General features: G+C 34.7%; 1 non-coding gene across 1 annotated transcript; it reads right to left on the bottom strand.

Annotated features, from left to right (window-relative positions):
* Positions 1-17184: 17184 nt before the first annotated feature.
* TRNAM-CAU (transfer RNA methionine (anticodon CAU)) lies at positions 17185-17256 on the bottom strand. Its single transcript has one exon. It is a non-coding gene; the product is annotated as a tRNA-Met (tRNA).
* Positions 17257-17606: the final 350 nt, after the last annotated feature.

The following is a 17606-nucleotide window of genomic DNA, read 5'->3' on the forward strand; positions in this document are numbered from 1 at the left end:
TACTTTTGCCCTTTATTATTCGGTACGCTCGGTAAACATTTTTGCCAAAGCTCCAGCTGCTGATTTGCCCTGTGTATCGCTCTGCATAACCATGCAATCTCACTCATCAATCTCATCATTTTTATTTTCCGTTAATTCATTCACTCGTTCTGTATGTTTATCTTCGTCCTCACTTTCAACGCCACTCTCACAGTTATCTGATACTACTTCGCAAATATCACTATTTCCTAAATTCTCACTTTTAACAACGATATCACTCTCACGACCTGAAACACTGTTTAAATCCTCACATTCCTTACACAATGCAAATCCTCCCCGGCGGGGTATCGAACCCCGGTCTCCCGCGTGATATGCGGGGATACTAACCACTATAATACCGAGGAACTATGCGCAGGGAATTGAAGACGATCGGCATTGGTTGTTGTATGTTGTTGCAATGTTGGAAGGTGGAAAGTCCTCCACCTTCCAACATTGTTGCCGATCAAATCCATCCTACAAAGTTGACTTTTTATCCAAAAGGTAACAACTCATGGACGAAAATGCTGCTGTACATTGTGCAAGAATTGTTCAGCGAGGGTGAAAACAATTTCCACTATCTTCGGTGGCAACAACAAAGCTCGGTTCTGAACCCCCATTGAGAATGTATGGGACATGTTATAAAAACAGTCTCTTCCATCAGATCTAAGCCAGTAAACGATGACTGGTGAACGCCTGGTATGTTTTAGATGTAGATGCAATCCAGTGTCTTGTGGAATCTATGCCAAACCGCATATTGCTGTAATTCGAGGTAAAGGAGGTCCAATACGGTATTAAATAAAAGTTTCTAATGCAGCGGTCGGTATATGTAATTCCACAATTATATTCATTTTTATACTAGTTATATTGCTGCTTCAATGAGATTATAGTCTTTTACTTCCATTTAATGGCCTTTAAAAAGAGAATATTTATTCGGCCGGTTTGGTTAGAGAGTGGACAGCATCTTCGCTATGCAACCAAAAGACGTTTCGTGCGAAATGGGATGACAGACAGTTTGGCCGAGTGGTTAGAGTACCCACCCAAGAGGCTGTGGGTTCTCATTCCACCATGGATGCTTGTGGTTGTCCTACAAACGTTTTTATATCAAATACTTAATTTTATCTTTATGTAGCCGACATATATGAGATGTTCAACAAGTTCGTCCTAACAGCAAAGCATGGTATATCAAGTTTCTATGCCACCGTAGCATTCACCGTCATCTGTTTGGATGACCTCCCTGAAGAAATAGCCACCCTACCCTAAGGACTGTACCTATAAGTATTCAAGTCTACCTGTATTTATCATACTACACTCAGGTAACTTATCTGGTTATTGTTGGTTGGTAAAGTACTGTTTTTATTCATTAATTATTTTGTTGTTGTTGTTTACCTAAAATCTCTCAACTAACCAACAGACTGTGGGTTCGAATCCCGCCTCGAACATGGATGTTTGGGATTGTCTTTTTCATTTCCCAGTGAGAAATCACCGCCCTGCTTATTGGAGGCTTGAAGTAGTCAGAAAAGTTGGATTTTTGGTCAGGGTTGCCGGATTATGTAAAAATAAATAAAAATACAAAAAAAAAATCTGAATTAATAAAAATAGAAAAAAATCCTTAGTACACCCATAATAATGAACTGTAAATTTACAACATTTCGTGGTTGCGAGCAAATAAAAACAACAACAACTAGTATTTAGCTGAGACATGGTCACTAACAAAGGAAAACATAAATAAAATACAGGTCTACATAAACAAATGCTTCAGGAAGATACTAGGAATATACTGGCCAAATAAAATAACAAACATAGAACTTTGGGAGAGAACAGGTCAAACCAGCATCAGAAACGAAATCACTAAAAGAAAATGGAACTGGATAGGTCACACAATCAGCAACCCAGATAAAGAAATAGCAAAAATTGCACTAGAATGGAATCCCCAAGGCAGGAGGTAGACCCAGGATAACATGGAGAAAAGAACTAGAAACAGAAGCAAGACGGCTGGGATGTTCTTGGAAAGAGATCAACAAAGAAGCATTGAACAGAGTCAGATGGAAGTCGATGGTTGAGGCCCTATGCTCCGCAGGGAGCGAAGAGGATGGGTAAGGTAAGGTAATATTAACACACCACCTGGTGGCAAACAAAAAAAAATTCATACTCACACGCCATCACAGTGCTTCTATGCATTAATTAATAAAATAATCAGCTAGAAACACGAGTAATACCTCAAAGCTAACGCTTTATGAGTTGGACAACAGAAAAGGCAGGGAAGCCTATTATTCAAGGCTTCCCTGCCTTTTCAATTTTGTTGTAATTTCAAGAATTACAACAAACGTTCTGAGGATGCTTCAGCAGGTGCATAACTTGTGGAAGATCTACGCTCATCTTCCGCACACTATTCATGTCTTTTATCACTCCATGCTGCGCCTGTGAGATGTTATATTCCTTTCAAAAGTCTTTGAGAGTTTTCTCACCCTCAGTAGTATCAATAGTCTGAGCAAATGTATTTTTAAATAATATGCCTTAAAGAGAGCAATTATACCCTGGTGCGTGGTATTCGGCAAACGTGTTAATGAGATTGACGTAAGTCGAATACAGCTTGCTTCATCTTTCTATAGTTGGGTACTATAAAAAGCTATGTTATATTAATAAGAATGATTATATTAATCATTCTTATTGATATTTAATATTAATTTCTTGCGCACTATATCAATTACAACAACGTTATAGCAGCAAAGTCATATTAATATTTCCTTAATATATTACTAGAAAAAAATATTAAAAAGCTGTTAATAAGTAACTTATAATCAAAAATACAACTCTCTGACATTAGATTATTTTGATATTGAATGAGGGTTTTTGCATGGTCTCTGATGAGAACCAATCAATTCGAAACAGTTGTCAGGCCATGAAACCTTTATCAAAAGCACTAATAAAAGGCGGCTATACGGGCAGCGCTCGTGTCTTTTAAGTAGTACAAACTAGGCAACTTCGATCCGAGGAATGTATTCTCCTGAGCTATCTGTCCAATTATCGGAACTGCTCAATCTCTATGAAATGAGGCCAATAATATTACCCATGCAGTGAGATTCACAACCGACAGTTATACATACAGTCAAGATACCTAAAAAAAGGACTGAGTCCTTGACTCTTTATCCCTTCATCTGAATGAAGAAAATCTCTGAAGATGGGGTATTATTGAACTAATCGGCAATAATTATATAAAAAATATAAAAAAATCGTATAAAGGACTGTCAAAGTTGTCAAAAAAACGTTGCTGGGTGTAGCCTATTATAGAAGTTGTATTAATAATTACAAAAGGTGTATTTGAAAATATGACTTTTTCTAGGAAATTCTAAAATATCTTAAAAATAGATAAAAATTAAAAACAAATTCTTTAATGTTCTAAAATGTTATATAACATTCTTAGAAAAATTCTTTAGATAATGTCTTTTTTTTCTCTTTTTTTAAAAATCGATTGTACCACTCTCTATCAATTGCTGTCTTATTATCCTTATTGGTCGAATGGTTGGCGTTCCCGCTCTCCAACAAACAGGTCGCGTGTTCGAATCCCGCTATGGGCATAGATTTTGTGATGGTGGGAGATGAATTTCATTGGCAGGTGTAAGACCACCGCTCCACTTATTGCAGGGTCCGAAATGGCTTGAAAAAGTTTTATGGTTAATCTCTAGAACAGGCTTTCTGTACTAAGTAAAAAATAAATAAAAATACAAAAAACATAATAAAAAGAGGGAAAATATCCCTAACCCACCCATGGTATGAATGTACTATAAGTTTTCGAAATAATCCTTCGTGGGTGGGAGCTAAATAAATAAACTTACCACTCATCACAGTTCCCAAGCACTTATCAATAACCTTGAGTATCATAATCCCAGTTATAATATCCTCATATTCAAATAATTCACAATTGCAATAAGAGCTAACATCATATGGTTGAACTCGTTGGCGTTTGCTTTCTCATGACGTAATTAAAGGGCTACTACCCAACCTTTTCTTTACCTTGTGCACTGCTGTAATCTTTGGTTTTTGGCGCTGTATAACCTTTGTTGTCTTTGAAGTAATATATTACAAATCATCGAACCTTTTTTGAAAATTGAATTTTTTGAAGCGGACGATTTCTATGATTCTGTACTTTATTAGTCAATGTTAAATTAAAACGAAAAATATGAGTCAAAGAAATTATTTTGAAGAAGAAGAAAAAAGAATGTGTGGGTGTATGTGAGAGAGAGAGAGAGAGAGAGAGAATTACCGATATACATAGTGACTACATAAGAAAACTGGATAGTGAGAAAGATACAAAGATGAAAGAGAGAATATGAATTGCTATTTTTTAATGTTTACGGTGGGAGTAAAAAAAAAAAAAAATTCAGGTTTAGCCCAACAAAGTGAGTTTAAGGTAGCTGCTCTCAGTAGCTAAACCCACTGACAGATGTCTTTTGGCACGTGGCTAGCACCACAGGATGTGCGTGAGGGACCTGTTGAAAAAATAAAAAAATCTCCACTAAATTGTACACAGAACCCTAGGAAAAGGGCAATGACTGCAATAATACTTCCGCATAAAAAATGATAGTACGTGTCATCACACGTAAATTTGGGTGCATGGGGGGAATCTTCACTAAAAACACATGCCCTCAGAGGTTAGTAAGCAATCGATGGAACAATAAGGTGCGTTATAATCCGTCACGACTTCACATAGGATTAGGGTAGAGATTATATACATAAATAATGAGAAGATAGTCCCAATTTATTCCTGTATCCTAAATCAAACTGAATTCATATATTTAATCTTCTCTTAAATCAATTGAATTTGTTTACTGGTCTCTTGATTTCAAATAATCGAAAATCCTTCCCCTCATCCCTGAAGTCCATATCCTAAATCATCAGTTCGATGTTCAAAGATGTTTGATTTAACATAATCAAACATCCTAAATCGACTTCTCTCTTGATTTAAGCCATTTGCAAATCTTCCCATGTCCTTATTGATTAAAGATATCGTAAAATTTTGCATGTGTTCTTTTCTTGATTTAATTCATTTGCAATTGTTCACTCATACGATTAAATGCGTCACATCCCCATGGACATAAGCAATTAAATCGCCATCTATGAAAACCGTGTAAAATGGTATTTAGAAAGGGAAGGGGGGAGGGGGTTAAAAAAAAAAGAAATAAACAAACAGAATAAAATAAATAGCAAAAACTGAAAAAAATATTTTCGCACGCAATCCAGTACTTAAAAGAAAACATTTGAAAAGCGCAAATCAATAAATGACTGCATGCCTATATATAGTGATGCACGTGAGCGATTTTTCCATTGTTGCGATGTGATGTTGATTGCTATAATAACGCAGCCTCGTGCAAGCATGAAATGAACATTCCTAAGTGAAACAACTGGAAAGTCAATTGTTGCGAAAACTTTAACAAAAGAATTTAAATACTCTGATAAAAAAAAACAAAAAAAAACGAAACTACAATTTTTAACACAAAATAGAAACGTGCGCTGGGGGGAGGGAAGGAACAATAACTTATCAGAAAGCGAAAGGGCAATGACATCAGTAAAAACTCCAGATAGACAACATGTCTAACTTTGTAATCTTTCCCACAATAAGTTTACTTTCCTATTTCAAAATGCTATGGGAAAAAAGAAAAGAAAAAATTGACAACAAAAACACTACGGAAGAAAAAAAAAATCATGCAAAGTTTTGCACGAAAAAAAAAAAAAACTTTCAAGATAATTCCAGTCACTAAAAGTTGAACAAAAGATAAAACGATGTATACAGACAGGAAAACTGAACAGAAAAGTCTACAAAGTAGGATACAGCATGTAAATAGGTACAGGAACTTTATCGAACTGTTTAGGGGATTACAGAACAAAGAAGAAATGGTTCGAGCAGCAGCTGATGTTTTCCCTAATCAGCCTGGTTTGTGCTTAGAAACTAATACGTCCCAATAAAGAACTCCGCAACGAAAGATATTATTTTGAAACCTTAGCGGCCAAGCCCACATGTTTCCAGTCGATGGATTCCCATAAGGCAAGCATGTGTTGATTTCTCACACTGTAGGGATCATAGTGGCATTTGCTCATTTAGGAGAATTTCGCGAATTGTACAGCCCCATGTGTGTGTGTGCGCGCGTGCGTGCGTGTGTCGTTTTGGCCAATTGTTTTATCCTGCTAATGACAAAAAAACTGCTCGCACACAGGTGTGTTAAGGTTTTTTTTTATTATTATTCTTTCGTTCTTTCTTTCATCTCGAAAATGTAAAGTTTGATTTCTTTCCCACTAAGATGATCTTTGTGTTGTTTGCATGCATACTTAACGAGAGAGTGATGGTGTGTGTGTGTGTGTGAGGGTGGGGGTGTTGAATGAAGATGGCGCTTTGTTTTTTTTTTTTTAAGAGATTTGCGAAAATGAAACAAGAGCGGGTGGGCAAATAAAGGTTAATAGTTATTGGTGGAATAGTTTATGGCCAAATGTGTTGATAAACGCATCTGAAATAATTGAGAAAACAAACCATAGTTTCCGAAATGATTTTGCTTGTAATAATAAATGGATGTTCAAGTTTACGTAAATGTTTGTTAAATAAAGATTATTGTGTGCGTGAGAGAGAGAGAGAGAGAGAGAGAGAGAGAGAGAGAGAGAGAGGATGCAAATAAAGAATAGAATAAAATTTTAAATTGAAAAAAAAAATAGAGAACAAATAAATTAATAATATCTTATGGTAACAATGGTTTTACACATTGTTTAAAATCACAGCAGATTATCAAGTAATGTCAATATATATAAAAAAAAGAAGCAACTAATGCATACAAAATGTAAGCAAAAATGTTACCCTTATCCTTATAGGGACTGGCTTAAAGGGCGAAGCAAGAATGCTTTTCATCTTCCCCGTTATATCTGTATCTGTAGAGGACAGTGTAGGGATAAGGTGTTATTGAGCTATTAAAGCTCTGATCATGACAGGAGAGTAACAGCAATAGTTAGAAGCAATAGTAACAGCCTCAGTTAGAACTTCATTGGCTACAGCATTGCCATCCATTGAATATTGACTCAACCGCTACCAAAAAAAAAAAAAATTACCTTAGTCCTTATAAGGACTGGTTTAAAGGGACGAAGCAAGAATGCTTTTCATCTTCCCCGTTATCTGTAGAGGACAGTGTAGGGATAAGGTTATTGAGCTATTAAAGCTCTGATCATGGCAGGAGGGTAACAGCAATAGCCGAGCCTCAGTTAGAGCTGTAGTCAATGAAGTTCTGGATTAGTGGTGGTGGATTGATACCCTCCAAGGGTATCAATCCACCACCGGACCCATGCACCATATATCCCCTCACACACGAGTTGTGTATTTTATGTCTTTATATATACAAAAATCAAAGTTAAAAAATTAAAGGTGTGTGAATATTTTTAATTGAATTCTTGATTTAAGAAAGATAAAACCTTTTTCTTAAATTACATAAAATAACATGTTTTCCATTTTATATAAAATATTTTCTAACTATCTTATTATTATTTAAAACTTTTAAATTGTAGTATTTAAGACAATTACTCCAGTGTTTTTCTATATATGTGTATAGTAAAACTGTCTTAAAATGCTTAACGTAATAATAATAATAATAATAATAATAATAATAATAATAATAATAATAATAATAATAATAATAATAATAATAAAGTATTTCGCATTCTATTTTTATGAATATATGAATATGTTTTCAGTTACCTAAACACAATTACTGTGCTTAACGGTATTCGATGATGTACAAGACTGTTATTAAAATACAATTTTAACTATCCTTTTTTTAGATTAGTTGATAAAAATAAACACGAAGAGAAATTAAATTAATATTTTTATTATTGTTCATATTATAGTATTCATATAGTAAAAATGTAAGATTTAGCAACATAAACAAAAATGCAAATCAAGAAAAAATAAGTTGAACGAAAGTAACAAGTAATGAAAGAGTTAAGAAAACTAAAGTTCTGTAATACACATTAATCAGAAAGCAAATAAATTGTACACCAATATAATTTAAATTTAAAAAAATCATTAGGATAAGGGTTTGGGGTCAAAAAGCGCGCTAAAAGTCTTGCTGCTTCATTTACAGTCACTCCTTAAGTCTTTAATCAGGATATTCTGATTTTTTTAAAAGTATATTTGATTAAAATGGATTGAGTCGCAAATTTTCATAAAATAAGATTGACCGTTTTTATTATTATTATTATTATTATTATTATTATTATTATTATTATTATTATTATTATTATTATCCGAGACCTCCAGGGAGTCAAGGACTCATCGAGGGAGGCTGTAAATTACCCAACCCAGCCATCATACCTACCCTTCTTGAATTCATTCACACTAGACGCACTCATTACCCGTAAGGGCAAATTATTCCACTCACTCACTGCTCTCTGGGAGAAAAACCTAGCTCTTACCCCTTTCTTGACTGAGAACAACGTTAACTTCCATGGATGCCCCCGTGTTCTCTCCCTGTCTTCCATATAACGAAAAATTTCATCAATTGAAATGCTATAACACCCATTCAAAAGTTTATAGACCCCTATCATATCACCCCTCTTTCTACTGTTAACCATAGTCTGTAATCCAATATACTCGCAATCTGTCCTCATAATACTAAATCCCACAATCCGGATATAAACTTTGTAACTCTTCTTTGCACCCTTTCCACGGCTTCTTTATCCCCTTGGAACCCGGGAGACCAAATCTGAGCACAATAATCCAGGTGTGGTCTTATCAAAGCCTTACAAAGAGGCAAAATGACTTCCTTAATGTCAAGGTCCGCTTCAACATAGCAATTATCCTCTGAGTTGTATTTGCAACTTTTGCTATGTGACCTTTGAACTTTAAAACCAATACACCAAAATCCCTTACCTCTTCAGTTTCTTGTAGCATAACTCCGCTAATATACGCCGCTGGATCTCTAATCACGCCAACGTGCATAACTCTACAATTACTAACATTAAACTGACAGCCATTTTCGTTTGCCCAGATTTCTAGTCCATTCAAATCATTTTGTAATTGCTGTTTTTTTTTTTTTTTCTTTTCAGCAAAAGTAGTTAATTTAAACTAATACGAGTGACACTATAAATACGTGTGCATTTTTTTATGTATATCCAGTTAGAATTGAGAATCGAAACTGAGTAAAAAAAAAAAAAAAAAAAAAGACAGGCATGGGTGGCGGGTCCTCTTTTTTTTACTTTTCAAGTTTTACTTTACTTTACATACCACATTAATATAACATGGTGAGGTTTGATACAAACTTTTATAAGACTTGTTCTTGGAATAAACTATAGTCATGAAATTTGGGATAGGGAAGGATAAATAAACAAACCCCCATAGTGAGTCCGTAAACTTATTTTGCTTGGAACTTACACATCGCTCATGTCTTTTAAGTAATGCAAGTTAAAGCATTAATTCCGATGCTGAGGGCTATCTGGTTATAAACTCTCTGATTTTTCTTTTCGACAATTTTTAAGCTTCGAAAAAAAGAAAAAAGCTATGAAATAGGATAGATAATTTATGGTACGAAAATGGAGCGCCTTTTAGGTTCATCAATAATAATCACCTTTTAGATGTAACATTAGTGTAAACAGTTTTGTTAGATAGGAATACTTTGAAAGGAAAAAAAAAATCGTGAGAAGCACATGAAGTTATCGAAATTGTTCTAACTATATTATAACCGTATTCATTAATAAGTTTAAGGGGGGGGGGCGGATAAATGCTTTCATTAATGAAAAAAAAAATAGTGGAAAAACGAAACGTTATAATAATTGGAGCTATCATACTATAAGTTCTTTTTATTTGTTTTTAAGGAAAGGGAGATGAAATATATCTCTCATTTAAAAAAAAACAAAAAAACAAAGATGTTTTCACCTTCTCTAAATGCGAAAGTGTTTTATTTTCAACTTTTCTTTTCATTCTTTTCATTATGGCTGACAAAAATCAACAGAGTCCATTTTTACAGTGTCTGCAAGCTTCCCAACACTTTGTTTTGGTGTGTGTGTGGGAAATCGTACGGGAGTTTCCTGGTCAATATCAGCTCCAAGTTCCTCTGATGTGTGTGTGTGTGTGCGCGCGCGCACTCGCGTACACACAGCAAATCACGCTGGGCCGTGACAATCCATTTTTAGTTTGTTTGTCAAATTGAATTACCTATCTGCTGCATACCTGGCTCTGAGAATTAACAGGTGGATTATTGAGATTCCATTTGCTTCAGGTTTAATGAAAATAGGCCTCCTTTTCGTCGTTAAAACTCGCTTGCGTGCCTTGTTTTCTCCATCCTTCCATTAATTTGTTTTCTAATGTGAACTTTCTCGAGTCTGGGAAAGCAGAAAGGTGGGAAACATGGCGAGCTCTGCGGGAAATTATTTGCTGGGAACTTCAAGAGGCGAGCGGGAGAGACTGAAGAAATGAGAGAGAGAAAGTGGAGACCGTTAAACTTATTTTTTTTTTTTCTTTATGATTTCCCACAACCAATGGGCTTACAGACGGAAGATATTTACAATGAGTGAATGTTTGCATGCTTCCTACCAAATACAATTAACAGCGGATGGCATTGGCATCTAGCAAATGGCACATACTACGAAAAGGAAATAATTTTCTAACCCAAAATCATTTCCACCGATGTACTTTAAATTCGGAGTCTCCTAATGGTGGGAATTTAGCAGAATAAGACGGTTGTGTTCACACGGAACATTCAACAGAAAAATATTTCGGCCGCAAACCCCCCCCCCCCTTTTCTTTTGTTATTAAGGTAATGTGAGGCAGCAATTTAATAGACATAATCATAGAAATGAAACATTAAACTTTGCGTAAAGGGGGGGGGCGGAGAAACAGGGAAAATATAAACAGAGGGTATTGCATTTTGCGAGAACTAGTCTAACAAAAGTTGGACGACGAATTAAAAAAAAAATAACGTTCCCAATTTATTTTAAAAAAAATGGGAAAAAAAACAAAAAAGATTGTTGATTAAATTTAGCTAAACCGAATGAATCCTCAGCATTATATTCTGCGCATGCGTGAACTTGTGAAATATTCAATTGTCTTTTTTTTTTTCTTTTTTTTTTTTTTAATTCTGCAGAGTTAAATGCTTATGTCATAGTGAAATTGAAAGCACAGCACGCGGCACGCGACTTTTGTATTGTTGTAGACTGAAGCACTAAACATGATGTAGATTTAGGATAAGTAGTTTAATACAGCGATGGACAATCTAAGAGTATACCTATTAAAGTGGCGCGCGTTGCATTATGGTACACCTGATGTAGGAATGGGGAAAAAATCACTTAAAAAGATGTAAGTGATTATTTATTTATTTTATTTTTTTGTTTTGTTTTGTTTTTTGCAGAAAGAATATTAAAATGAAACAAGCACGACTTTTATTTGAATAATTTTCGAAAAAAAAAGTTGAACAGAATAATATTTTACGATAAAGAAGAAAACAATCTTGAACAATAAATAAAAAAAAAAAAAACGTATTCTTTATATATGTCTGAGTGCTTGCTTGTGTGACAAAAAGCTTTTTTTTTTTTTGTCAATTTTGCGGAGATAACAAAAAACTTGAGTTTCTGGGAGACTCCATCGTCTCCATACGAAGCTGGCCAACTCACCATCACTCCTTAAACAGACTCTTTGGATCCTAAGAGAAGAGATTCGAACCTAGATATTTTAACAAAAGAATCGCGTTTATCGATTGAGCTATTTAAGATCACTTCCCTATACTGGAGGTTGCAAAACCTATAGTACACATTAGTAAAGACGTATTTTCCCATGTAAGAATAAATCAGCGAGTAGAATAATGAACAACATGGTAGAATAAATCAATACAAATCAAATAGTAAATAATAGTAAAGTAATCTTTAAGAATAAGAGAAAGAACAGAAGAAATAGGTACAGATTTAAATAATATGCATGAAAATTAAACAGTTGAAGACAAAATAAATAAATTAAAAATATAAACTAAAGATTAATAAATATTTCATATTATAAGATAAGTTTCATGATGAAAAACAGATAGTTTAAAGTACACGGACATTGAATGCATTCCTATAAACATGGGGAAAATACTTCAATTTCTTTTGAATCAACAAGTAAATGTTTTTTTTATTATTATTATTTGAAAGAAAATGAACGAAGGGGGCACGTAAAAAAACATCAGCCGGACATTGAGCCAGTTATAGACATGCGGTCTGTTCTTCGGAATATTTATTTCTTTTTATTTAATTTTTTCCTTGGTTTATTGAACGTAGGTTTTGGCGTCAGACGTCAGTCTTAAAAAAATACAGCCAGCAGAATTTTATTCTGAAAGAGATTTTTGATTTTACATTCAACTGTTTGGAAGGGTGAGTGAAATTCTAATGTTACGAGTTTTTTTTTTTTTTTGAAAACAGAGAAACTCATCCTAATAGTTTGTTGCAAATATTTACAACAATTTAATGCCTATAATAATAATAATAATTGCTGAGTAAGAAAACAAAATAATGTCACGAGACCATTGTTGCTGTCAACAATAGGTTTTTTAGTTGTTTTGTCTCGAACTATTTTTTTTTATCATTATTTCTAATAATTATCGCTATACAGCTGTTATATGTAGGATCTCTCTCTCTCTCTCTCTCTCTCTCTCTCTCTCTCTCTCTCTCTCTCTCTCTCTCTCTATTTTGCAAGCTAAGGGTTAAAAACAACACAACATATGTTGAGATGCCAACCATATGTCAGAAGATTAGCGATGCATGTAATTATTTCATGTGTTATGTGTAACCGGATGATAAATGCTGGATGTTATTAATTGTATTCAAATACGTCTCGTAACGCAGCTTAGAGATTTAGACTCGTTTAGTTAGGTCAGTAACACATAAAAATTGTGTTAATGGCATCAGTCAAATTACTATGACTTTATATTACTTCAATGCTGATTTTTATATAGGAATAACTTTCAACGCGATTACTTATTTTATGATTACCGTTGTATAACGATGATAAATATAATAAAATGAATTTAAAAGTTTTTAGAAAAAAAAATTGTTTAATATTTTAATTTAATATAAATTATTAGCCGACATTTATCAGTAATGCTTTCATCTGCTACCAGGTGGCAGCACATGGGACGGTTATTTGATTGATGAAGATGATGATTGCTAACGGATGCGTAGTGCGAATGCTATTCTTCTATCATCCGGTGGGGGAGGGGGGGGTCAGGATTAAATGATAACAGGGGTGTATTTACACCCACTAGAAAAACAGAAGCGATCGATAGATTTTTGCTTTTCACACGAGACAGTTTATTTTGTATTTTTTTTTTCAAGTACACGTTTGCCTGAGCAGAACCATTATGGTGTGTAGTCAATACGCCAATAACAAAGGCCGTCCGATGGCAAAGAAGACATAAATTAGAAGCAGAGTTTTACGCTAATTACTTTTCTTTTCAGCCAATCGATTTTTCACGTGCAACTTCGATTTATTTGCTAACGTCACGCATCGTAAATAGCCAATGGGAACTCAGCCATCTTGAATACGTCTGCTTAGTAAAATAACGTTTTAGTATCAATGTTTGAGACTACGGCAATTCTACTTGTTTACCGGTTGAACACTCGGCTCAGCGGGATCAAGTGATGCGAAAGCACCCAGCGTTCGAAGGAACGGCTAATAACCAGGCATTAGCAATACTGAACAAATGAGCAGATGGTTTTTTTTTTTTTTTTTTTTTAACCCTTTTTAACTTTTCTTACAGGCGATTTCTTGGTTCGTATCCTTTTAACTTCGAAGGGTTAAAGGGTCGGAAGGAAAATGAAATCAAGCCACACCCATACAGCAAAAGACTCAAACAAACAGATAGAGAAAGAATACGAGACTTCTTTCTTAGGGTTTAAAAACTCGGATTTGCAGCAGTATAATCGCTCCCCCCCACACACACACACCACCACGTACTCAATTTCGCATGAGATCCCGCTCCTAAAGGTGAGATTTGAACCCAGGTTTTTCCAAACAAACATTAGAGTCGACATGTTTTTCAAGATACATATTAATAGAAAAGGATCAGCAGTTTCCGTTGAAAGACTGGAAGGTATTTTCCTTTCTCCTTAGTCAGAACAAGAGATAGTAAAGATTTTCCTTCCTGGCAAGCGGACCAGAAAGAACACATTTCATAGACATAATGCACTCTCCTCATACTTTAGTGATTATACTTATACGTATGCTGGTGAAAATCATTTGTACTCGTGGCAATTCACGTTATAATTTAAGATTATTTTTTCACCTTTAAATTCCTAATTACTACACACCCTTTTTTTAAACTTCTGATATTTGAAGTGATTGTGTCACCGAAACTATTCTCATTAGTTTTTTTTAACAGTATCAAAATAAAAATCAAGATAAAATAGACTTTATCCCAGTTTTTAGCCTTTTTTTTTTTTTGTATAATAATTGGATGATTTCTTTGATCAGAAAGAGATCAGAATACCCTTGATAAATCCATCCCTTTGATAAATCGATTCTAGGTTGATTGGTTGATTCTTAGGGTGATTCTGTACTTGGAAATTAAGTCTCATTTTTTTTTAAACATCTTTCTAATAAATGATAAATTCCTTTTTAAATAATGTAAAACTTGACTCACAAACGACCTCTGCGCAATCTAGAGATCTAACTAATAAAAGATTAGCATTGTAGATTCTGTCGCTGTAAATCAATTAGTGGATCATCTTATGTCTTATGTCTTGCATATTTGAATAAATGCTATGAAAAAATATGGAGGAACAGAAAAAAGTCTCTCTTGATACTGCTAAGACATTAGATCGTGTTTTGCACACGTCTCGGAAATAAATGCCTATCTTATGTTTTTTTTTTTTTTTGCTTTTTTTTTTCTTCGCTTAAGACATTCCGTTACTTCCGAACAGCTGTTAACTCTAAACAATTCACATATACTCTTCCCATATTCGAGGCAATGTCCTCTAAAAATCCTTGACCCAGTAGAGAAGAGATGTTCAATTGCTGTCTACATTTGCTGGGAATCATAAAAATATTGTTTTTTCCCTTCGTGTTACCAAAGCGATAACTTTTGGATAAAAAAAAGTCTGGATTAAAATCGTCTACTATGCGAAGAATCTTTATATGAGCTCTAGTTGTGTCTAAAAGCGTATGAATCAGTCGATTCATACAGAATAGTAGTACAGTTTTTCTCCTACGAAAGAGACAAATCAGCCATTGAACGCACATACTCAATGACAGACATGGCAGACTATACATGATTAAATTAAACACTTTATCAATGTGCAATTAGATTTATAAGAAACCAAGATGAAACGAAGGGCGTACAGATAGACAGATAAAGAGAACAGTCAAAAAAATAAAGAAAGTTTTTTAGGATCGAAGGATGAAGAAAATGTGAAGAAAAAAAAAGAATGAATAAAAAAATGCAATTTCTAAAACACAAGACGAAGCACTTAAGGGAGGAAAGAGAGAAACGAACGCAGTGTGGGGGGAGTTTGGGGGAGGGGATGAGATGTCGAGCCACTTTCCTTTTGCCGCTGTAATGGCGGAAAGATGGCGAGCGGTGCTGGGCAGTGACCAATCAATCGGACGCAGGTGTCACAGCTGCAGCGGTTCCTACAATTTAAATTTACGATAGTGACAGCTTGGGTTACAAGCTGAGGTACGCTGTAATGAAGGCGCACATCGATCCATCCGGCGAACGAAGAAGAAAAAGCAAAATGGCAACACGAACAAGCCTGGATTTAAGATGGAGTCACAGCTGGTACTGAGTGCAGCTTGACCGTCGGCCCAAATCTTCTACTAAACAAAGCCCACCTGTGTTTCCCTCTAGTGGTTACTCGCAGCTTCTATCCGTAGATATAAATGTTGGCCTTCCTTCAGACAAGAGCACCCCATTATGCGGATATGATCAGCACCCCTTAATCCCACGAGTCTTCTTTCAGGATTACATTCTTTATTGCACCTCTCTAATTACATGAATTTCATTACGAACTGTGCTCATCTGTCTATTTTTGCTCTCTCTCTCTCTCTCTCTCTCTCTCTCTCTCTCCTTTCCCTATCCTTTTCTTTCCCTGTCTTTCTTTCTCTGTCTCTGTCTTTCTCTATCTCTCTTTCTTTTTGGTTTTCTTGTCGTTCTTTCACTTCTGACTTTATCCTCTTTTCTTGACCTCTCTCTCTCTCTCTCTCTCTCTCTGTGTGTGTGTGTGTGTGTGCATATAAAATCACTTTTATTTCTTCCAAACTTGCCAAGAAACAGACTATTGATTTATATCCTTCAAGTAATAATAATAATAATAATAATAGTAATAAAACAGACCATCACCCATGTCTCGCGGAGTTAGGGTTTGTTTCTCGTCTAACAAATCAACGTTGATCAAGCAAAAAAAAAGCTTCGGCCAAAATGAAACTACGTTGAAAGGTAAAGATAACGTTTAAAGATTGGTAAAAAGTGATAGACAATGATCCCGCCCAAACTGCTTTTTTGTTTGTTTGTTTGTTTAATGTGGCGGAATGGGATAATCGGTAGCTTCTTTCGCTTCACACCTTTCACACCTAAGATTCGCTTCTCATAGATCGACGGGCGAGGGGAGAGTCATTGCTCCTAGCAAGCTCAAACAAGATTGGTTGAGGAGGAATAATCACAGCTACGCTCTTAAACCGTCGACTGCGTTACATAAATAAAGACAATTGTTCCTTTCTTTTTAATAACTTTATGTGCTTCGTCACGTTCCAATCATAAAACAATAAAAAAAAGTATAAAGCGTCAAACGCGAAACAAAACACCAAAATCTCTGCCTGCTTTACCCCCCCCCCCCCCCCAGATTGTTTCGTAGGACAAGCCCATTGAATCGTCATACCTATGAACTCATGGACGGGACTATATATCAAAAGATTTTTATTTCTATGTCAAAGTATGTGTCAAGAGTTCAAGAAAGAAAAAAATTACCAAGAAATTCAAATCGCACAGCTGAATGACATATTTATTTCCCCACCAATACACGTTCAGTACATATATGAATATACCTATTTTTAAAATAAAACAATTTATGACTTCATTTTATTATATTTTTTCTGAAATACATTTTTATTTATGTTTGTTTAAGAATAAATACCTAAAAATCAACGGATAAAATGGTTTACAAAAAAAAAAAAAATCTTAGCAGAGCGTGGTTTCGATCCACGGACCTCTGGGTTATGGGCCCAGCACGCTTCCACTGCGCCACTCTGCTTATATTTTATTCACTCCAAAGCATCTGAGTACATTCAAAATAAAAATATGTACAATTATTTACAATATATATACACATGTACATAGAATGCTTATTCTATTGGGCATTTTGATTTACATTTTTTCATATCTTAGCAATATGTATATTTTTACAATTTATTCTTCCGTATTTTTTAACATCATAATCAGTGTCTGCTTCTTCCTAAAGTCCTTTTAACATGAGCTGAGCAGTATTTTTTTTTCTTTTAATATAACATATCTTTTGTATCCATTCAATTCTACATTATGAATTTAAGTTAACAGTCACATATCTATTTTCATAAATCATATTTCCTTCTATTATATGATATT

The sequence above is a fragment of the Typopeltis vanoorti genome, chromosome 9 (genome assembly GCF_054136105.1).
Source record: "Typopeltis vanoorti isolate ZY-2024b chromosome 9, IOZ_Tvanoo_1.0, whole genome shotgun sequence".
Lineage (NCBI taxonomy): Eukaryota > Metazoa > Arthropoda > Arachnida > Uropygi > Thelyphonidae > Typopeltis > Typopeltis vanoorti.